At 35.2% G+C, this 9,266-nt stretch overlaps 1 long non-coding RNA gene across 1 annotated transcript; it reads left to right on the top strand.

Annotated features, from left to right (window-relative positions):
* The first annotated feature begins 1,921 nt into the window (after positions 1 to 1,921).
* LOC134825825 (uncharacterized) lies at positions 1,922 to 6,836 on the top strand. Its single transcript, XR_010161620.1, has 3 exons — positions 1,922 to 2,008; positions 4,228 to 4,413; positions 5,875 to 6,836. It is a non-coding gene; the product is annotated as an uncharacterized LOC134825825 (long non-coding RNA).
* The last annotated feature ends 2,430 nt before the right edge of the window (positions 6,837 to 9,266 follow it).

The following is a 9,266-nucleotide window of genomic DNA, read 5'->3' as shown; positions in this document are numbered from 1 at the left end:
AAATCAATAAAATGATAGTACAGCAGGTAAAATCGGTTCGATCTTAAATGGTCCTTTTGTGCTGTTTCTTTATGTGGAATTTGATAAAGCTGTATTGTAATTAGTTATGAAACTCTAATATTGTGTGGTTAACCTTTTTCAGGTCCAGTCCTTTCCGCTAAGCTATTCCTAATTACTAAAATATGTCGAGATTTACTGAACTCCAACTTCAAATATTGATGATTTTAGTATTCCTCAATCTAAAAATCTCCGAAATTTTTCTGCAAGGCATTTTTATCCACGTTTCATGCAATTCGATCACTTTTGGCGGAAAAAAATATTTTCAAATTTTCAAACTTTTTTTTGAAGTCTCGAAAAAAAATTTTGAGTGAAAAATTTTTGAAGTTTTTCTAAAAACTACATTTCTCCGTGTTTCAAACGATTTCAATCATTTTGAGCCAATAAAAAATTTTCACTTTTTTTGGTGATTAACTAATTGGTAATTATCCAATTAGGTGATTGTCCAATGTAACAATTTTTGATACAAAAGTTTTACTCCTTGATAAGATAAACATTCTAGGTTAATTTTCAGCCTTCTACGACGTTCACAACTAAAGATATTTGGCAAACCAGAAAAGTGGTACAAAGGTGGTAAAAAGTGGTAAAAGTGGTGTTTCTGTTGAGATACAAAATTGGCAACAAGTCTAATTATGTTCGTAGGGGTCCTAACTACCATATTCCGTTAAGAAATCCTTGTGAACATTCAAATCCAACGGAACCCTTAAATCGACCACTTTTCCCCTTACTATTATCATGCTTTGCTATGCCAATTTTACAGGACGCAAGACATTGAATATTGTGTTGGTATGGTACAGCACTAGTTTGTCGGGCACGTGGTTACAGTGTGTCGTAGTCACAAGGTATAGTCGGTTGATAACGTGATCAATTCTAGCCAGCGATAAGGACTGGATTAGATACTTTACCGAAATTAGATCCACAGCTCACAATTCACATTATGAGTTACAAAGAAGACGCTTGCGTTCTAAAAGGATTGGCTTGTTTTTCTCTTAAACTGCAAGAATAATATCGTGACAATAATACCAGTGACAATATTAGTACGAATTTTGTTTTAAATAATCCCAGCCCTAACTATGAATACTCTGAATGTCAGAGACGTACACCACCGCGATTCACCGCCGCGAAATTTTGTCCCAGACCGCCGCCACGAGATTTTGACCCAGACCGCGGTCTTTGAGGTATTGGCCATCAGATCAACAAATACATCTCTGTTAACGATAAATTAGTTCTTCAATGTAGAGTGATATTAAGAAATCGATTCATATACATCAGTAACACAACCAAATTACCATAATGTACACAGTACACAGTACACCTCACAGACCGCGGTTTGGATATCTCATAGTCATACCGCCGCCGCCCACCAATTTTGGCGTCCAGACCGCCGCCGCCTAAAAGTAACACGGTGCACTGCTGAGTGTGTTAACAGGTCGAACAGGACCGTTCTATTGATCGGGAATATCATGTGTAATATCATTGGGGCTCACTCGACACACAGCATGTTGATGATTTGTGTTTTTATATTCTCATTTCTCAATCTGCAACGGTTAAATCCATATAAATTATAAATCTACATAAATGGGACTTCGTACTGAACGGTTTTCGGATTATTGAGTCAGGGCGGAAATGGAAACCCAAGTTATTACTATCTAACGGAAAGATTGGGTGTTGTCTGATAATACCACTTGAAATTACAGTTTACATCGTCACGTTGTCAGAAGTAACTAGATGTTGCTCGGTAGTCGATATTAACCGCCAACTTTAAGTCTTTTAACTATAGAATAGAAGCGTACGTATCATGACGTAACATGGTGTAGTATGACGTTAAATGGCGTAGTATGACGTAACATGACGTAATTCTCGCAGGTTTCTGTGGATACATCTCTGGCTGTAGTTTCTAAGATGTTGGACCACGATCACTTCGTCATCGTTACCAAAGGGTGGCAGTACTGTGAGTAATACTTATAATACTATAAATTACACCAATCATACTAATAGTAATTATGCTATTACATTAATTATGATCATATTAATTATACATAGTTATAATCATAATAATTTTGGTAACTTCATACAAATATTTGTTCATAAAATCTGAACTGATAAAAAAGTCCATAATCTTGGTATTTCAACACTAAGTCTCGCTTGAATGACTTAAATGTACATCTTTGTCGGGTATATTTTAATGTCGAAGCGTGTAATAAATGTTAGAATTTATTTATTTATTATACTAATAGTAATTATTGCATGGTCAACAATAACCCTGCTGAAAGCTTGCCAGTTAGAAAACGTTAGCTTAGTTCAGTGGACTTTCTTTGTGCAATATAATTAAACATGGTAATCCTGGTTTATTATAACCAAACCAACTTAAATGTGAACATTCTCAGGTTTGTTAGTTCGTGGTTCAAATAAAGTAGAGTCCACGTGTTTCTTACCACCTCACAAATATGCAACACCTAGTAGCTAGTAGCTTATAATATGGTACAGACGTATTCACAAATATGCAACACTTTGTAGCTAGTAGCTTATAATATGGTACAGACGTATTCAGACTTTTGTCAAATTATTAATATTAGTGAGCTTCAACAAAAGAGAGGAATCCAGTTAGAGTTAGGATGTTAATTTCATTTTCTATAAACTAGCTGTTATGTGTGTAAACGAATTTAACTGGTCTAAGAAATGTGGAAGCTACAATTTCAAACATTTCACAAATCTTCAAGTGTAATTCATGACTAGTTCCTATATCACCCTATATCACTATTCTATCTACATTTACGTGGTTACTGTCTGATCGAGTGTTTTAAAAATAAGATGGACCATTTTTGGTTCTTTGCTACCATCCGGAAAATGTACCCCTACATTTTTGGTTCTTTGCTACCATCCGAAAAATGTACCCCTACATTTTTGGTTCTTTGCTACCATCCGGAAAATGTACCCCTACATTTTTGGTTCTTTGCTACCATCCGAAAAATGTACCCCTACATTTTTGGTTCTTTGCTACCATCCGGAAAATGTACCCCTACATTTTTGGTTCTTTGCTACCATCCGGACTTGTACCCCTACATTTTTGTCTCAAAAGATATCTTTGACTATTTAATAATAAGAAAAGACAACATCAGAGTAATTTATTTACCTCATTTATATCTTCTGGTATAAAAGATGTAAGCTTAAGAAAAAGAACTATTAAAACTTAGAAGGTTTACCATGAAAGGAAACAATTGTAGAGCAGAGAGGGTAGGATTATTATTTCCCCTAGAGACTAAAGACTCTAGTTACCTGTGTAACCTGCTCTTACACAGGTGTATTTATAACCCAACCGGTTTTTAATACGTCATCCTCACCGAGCATTGGGTATGAAATACTATACTAACTCCCTCTAGCGGTCAGACAAATTCAATATTAATCCTGTCTTAATTATTCAGAGATCGGACTTGAAAGCGTTATTTTATCCAGAATCAGCTAAGTCATAAATGTACACTGATAAGTTCGGTAACTCAATTTCTCAGAAAAACATGTGGCATTAATTTGTCCCGTGAAATGAAGTGAATTACATTTTCATAGAAGCGCTGGTTAAATATATTTGTTTGACGTAATTCGCTGCAGACATGCCGCCCAGACAATGCGTACAAACCATGACTACTTGTATTAGGAGCAAGTTAAAATGGATAAACAACAATATTGTAGAATATAAGGAGTTTGGCTTGTAGTAAGTTTATAGACTCATGATGGTCTCTAAGATGAGTCATAATTAAATTCTTCAAAATTGTATTTTTATTCTGATCAAATTTCACGAAGTGTTCTATTAGACTTTCTTAGCGAAACTTCCATAATTTACATTTTTATTTATTATTTCGATCACTTTAGAGAAATAAAAGTTTACAGTATGTAAGTTATTAGTATCTAAGTTAATAGTATGTAAGTTAATAGTATGTAATTTTATAGTATGTAACTACTACTACTACTACTAATATGTCGGAACTAAGTCCGATCTACGCCAGATAACCCCTTCCATATATCCCTGTCCCGCATCAGGGAAAGTCGCGTTAAAGTTGATGCCGTGGCGTCAGTAAAATGGTACGGATAAACATATATATATATATATTATTAATATACATATCGTCTCGCTTTATATATAGTAAGATGTAAGAGTTCATTTGTAGTAATTTTCAGACGAGGATGACGGCAAACCTGCACCACGTGAAATGTACATTGGTACTGTCACCGCCTCCCACCTGTTAGCTTACATCATAGCTGGACCTCACCTTTATACCAACGGGGTATCAGATGATAAAACCGTCGGATCAGATGTCGAAAGTTTAAAGTCATGTGATAATGAGTCGTGATGCCGTGATCTGAGTATGTTTCACTTTTTTTGTGAAAGCTGATGTTTCACTTTAAAAGCTGATGTTTCACTTTAAAAAACTGAAAATGTGCTGGTTTGCTGATTTATGTGTGCGTGTGTTATATATTAGTGTATGTTTGCAGTGATCTATATATTCTGAGTCTGATTTTTACAGCACTTAAATGAATTATGGCGAAAATGTGATGATACGGAACATGTTATATATGCACAATCAAATGACCTTTTTTTGCCATTCTAAACTTTTTTTCAATGCATTTTAATTTCAATCATAACAGCAAAGCATCATCCTTTTATTATTTTACTGAGACTCTCGGAGTTCACCAAAAAGCACATAATTTTCAATTTTATCTCAATATTTTCATTTAACCCTCAAATCTTTTCATACATTTTTCGAATTGGGTGATGTTTGACTGCACTAAATACACTATATTTGCACTATATTTGCACTATATTTGCACTATATTTGCACTATATTTGCACTATATTTGCACTATATTTGCACTATATTTGCACTATATTTGCACTATATTTGCACTACATTTGCACTACATTTGCACTACATTTGCAATAAATTCACTTTATTTGTACCTAATAAAGTATGCAGTATGAATAATAATATGGTAAATTTCTCATCTCCAGATATAAGCTTGGTGTGGTTTTAGTTTGGTGTGGTTTTTAGTTCATTTCAAAATATTATGGTAAATATCAAAAACGTTAGTTCGAGTAATAACTGACAAATTAATAAATGATTATTCTGGTGAACGGCCAGTACAGTTGGAAATTCTAATAAAATTTAAGGAATTCATGAAAAAGATCTATATCGACATTTTGGGGCATTTCAATTCACGATACGGCAACTAATGCCAGTAGCCCAGTATACTAGCACTGCGTACTGTGTTTAAGAGGCAATTTATACGTTACAATTATTCCTACCCTTGTGAACATATAAATCTGTGTGAAAGCATTGAACGTGTTTTAAAGGTGCTACCAAAACCCGTTACACCCGTTAAGTTAATATTTGGATGGAATTTGGATACTAAACTCAATCAACTTGATACCCTGATATAATTAGACGTGTAAATGTTACACAATATTGCTTGAAATCAGAAATAACTTTACCTAATATTGCGGTTTGTCATAATGATAGATGGAATGTTCGACGGGAAAATAAAATGCTTGAAATAAGTACTGATTGAGATGGAATAGATGATACTCTAGTAAAATGAACACTAATTATTGTTAACCATTTGCATTATAATATAATAGTAATAATAATGTGTAAAATCCGGATTGGAATATTATTTATGAGTCGCATAGTTGAAATGTTTTCTTGGGTAAATTTCTGTTGATCCCGTTTGATGCGACAAGGAGCCTTTTCCTTGTCGCATCAGACGGGATCAATAGAAACATACCCAAGAAAACAATAATAATATGATATATAATATTGTATTCAGATGACGATGACGGTGTCCACACAGAGAAGCAGATCGTATTTGGTATACTGAGCAGAAGTGATATTGTACACTACCTTATGAACGAAGGCTCAGAGGAAACACCACCTAAAGTACCCCTTACCAATGGTTTCCACTAGTTCCCTAGGGACCGTGTTTTGGGATGAATCTATTTTTAGAGTTCGAAACGGTGGACATTTTAACATAGAGGTTTCGGACATTTTAACATAGAGGTTTTGAACATTTTTAATTAAAAGTCTAACGAGCATTTTATTTAGGTATATTTTCATTCAAAGAATATGCCGCATGATTATTATAGATAGGGATACTGGTTGGGAGCCGAAACATATTTGTTCTGACACGTGCCATATATTTACCAGTCAGCTGCCATCATTGACCAATCAAACCCCAATATCACTGTCACGTGTCACATAATATGTTTTATCTCCCACCAGTGTCTATTGTTTTAGTTTTAGCATGCTTTGCTTTTTAATGAGTTGTTTTTTAGGTTTCTTTGTGCAAAGTTATATGATTGGGTTTTTGCGTCAAGTTAAAATAGTCTACAGTGAAACTCTGGATTCCGGACCAAACGTTAAAGATTTGTTAATAGTCCCGTCGAAATGCAGTCGAAACCGAGATTTCAGTTTCCACCGTTTATTATGTATAATTAGAACATAGCCGGGATGTGTGACTTCTACGTCAGCCGTCAGGCGTGATAGTGAAATTAATCATTATATTAAGCATCATATTCATATATGATATTGAGCAATGAGCATCCCAATTCCTTATTCCTTTAATATCCAGACTAACTTATTTTCAAAAAAATAATCTCTATTCTCTGTCCGGATCTAACCGGCCAAAGTTTCACTGTAGTTAAGTTATAAGTATTTAAAAGTGTACATTTCCATTTTATAGTGCTGCGATTTGTATTGAACCTAGTGTCCCTTTTTTAAGTTTGACAAATATGTTATCGTTCCACTACAGCTTCAAAACTCGATTTTAAGATCCAAAATACGATTATTTCAGATACCATGTCCCGTGACCTCCTGGCTCAGTCAGTTTGTGTCCACTGTCCAGTGTCTCCTCAATTTAGGGCGAGTTGGAGTTTCCGCTCTTCATTTCTTCGAGTCAATTATATTAAGTCGAGATATCACTTAAAATTTGATTTAGAGACATTTTCTTGTGTTTCAAGTAATATCTCAAATTTGGCTCGTAGAAATTCGTCCAAACTTGCACAGATTATCAGCCTTGTACTCATCTTACTGTCTGAAAATCGCATCTGAGGAATTTGGAGATAATCTTCCGTTAGTCGCACCACACCATGAATATATTTTCTTGTGTTCGAAGTGAGGTACATCAACACAAAATTCTGAAATTCAGAAAAAGTTCAAACGATTGTCTACAGACCAGTTTTTGAATTTCGTAATTTCGGCATTCAGAAGTAAAGTTATGACTCATTGAAAAATATTGATTTCATCATAAAATACACATAAAATTCCAAACACGCCAATAATTATGACACCCTGCTGTATCACTATCAGATTATCCGTCTTAAAGCTATCTGTCAAGTTTAAAGGAAATCTTACGTCTTCTAGTAGTAAGGGGAAAAGTGGTCGATTTAAGGGTTCCGTTGGATTTGAATGTTCACAAGGATTTCTCAACGGAATATGGTAGTTAGGACCCCTACGAACATAATTAGACTTGTTGCCAATTTTGTATCTCAACAGAAACACCACTTTTACCACTTTTTACCACCTTTGTACCACTTTTCTGGTTTGCCAAATATCTTTAGTTGTGAACGTCGTAGAAGGCTGAAAATTAACCTAGAATGTTTATCTTATCAAGGAGTAAAACTTTTGTATCAAAAATTTTTACATTGGACAATCAGTTAATTGGATAATTACCAATTAGTTAATCACCAAAAAAAGTGAAAATTTTTTATTGGCTCAAAATGATTGAAATCGTTTGAAACACGGAGAAATGTAGTTTTTAGAAAAACTTCAAAAATTTTTCACTTAAAATTTTTTTTCGAGACTTCAAAAAAAAAGTTTGAAAATTTGAAAATATTTTTTTCCGCCAAAAGTGATCGAATTGCATGAAACGTGGATAAAAATGCCTTGCAGAAAAATTTCGAAGATTTTTAGATTGAGGAATACTAAAATCATCAATATTTGAAGTTGGAGTTCAGTAAATCTCGACATATTTTAGTAATTAGGAATAGCTTAGCGGAAAGGGCTGGACCTGAAAAAGGTTAACCACACAATATTAGAGTTTCGTAACTAATTACAATACAGCTTTATCAAATTCCACATAAAGAAACAGCACAAAAGGACCATTTAAGATCGAACCGATTTTACCTGCTGTACTATCATTTTATTGATTTCAATGATCAAAACCTCTGTCAATCTTGCCAATCTATACCGGGTATCTGAATGTACCGGACCTCTTATTTACCTCTATAATTAGACCCAGTTGTGCAAGAAATGCGATTTCTCACAGGGGTTTCTTTAAACTGTGCACTTTTTATCACTCTCGCAACTCGCAAGAGGCCTGGTATTATAGGGGGGGGGGGGGGGGGGGGGGGGGGGGGTATAGGAAGCGAGTGTAAATATACCTTCCATCATCCATTGTGGCTTTTTTGTATTGTGAATGCGCATGCCGCTTCGTTTGCTATGCCATATACCTCGAATAACCCCCATATGTCATTGCCAGGGTCGGGATAGAGCTGGAGATAGCATTGAAAAGTTGCTAGAAATAGCTAGATTTAGAGTAAACTGGTGGTAGCTGGGTGGTGCTAGCATGGATGTAGCAGAACGTAGCTACACGGGGTTTCATTGGAGTTGGTTATTTTAATGGCCAAAGAGTGCCGGAACTAAAGTTACTTAAGATTGCAGTTTAGGGGCAGTGTAAACCACGGTGTAGTCAGGGACACAGAGCTACAGTGCAGGAGTACTGCAATAGAACAGTGCAAGTGATACAGTCTGCAACAGTAAAACGCCGACGAAGCTAGACTTAGAGTGAACTGATGGAAGCTGGGTGGTGCTAAAATGGAGGTAGCAGAACGTACTACATGATGAAAACAGGAAAACTAAGGCTGGTTGAGACCTAAAAAGATGTGAATCTGTCCTGATAGATCCAGTGAAGAGCGAGTAGCGAAGAGTTTGATCACTTACCTAAAGCTCTAAACAAGAAGAGGGCTAAAGAGACTCACTTTGATCAATAAATCCGGTACGGCAAGGTCTATAGCCTTGATAAGAAGATACCATGAAGTAATTCATGCAGAAAAGTCGATTTATATAAAGGGTTTCGTTGGATCTAAAAAGGGTGGGTCAGTCTCTCTGTTTTCATAAGATTCTGATGAAATGCTGTTAAGCTCAGGACGGTGATCTTAATAG

The sequence above is a fragment of the Bolinopsis microptera genome, unplaced genomic scaffold (assembly GCF_026151205.1).
Source record: "Bolinopsis microptera isolate Bmic1 unplaced genomic scaffold, MBARI_Bmic_1.0 sca130, whole genome shotgun sequence".
NCBI lineage: Eukaryota > Metazoa > Ctenophora > Tentaculata > Lobata > Bolinopsidae > Bolinopsis > Bolinopsis microptera.
This window is presented reverse-complemented; position numbering and strand designations above follow the sequence as displayed.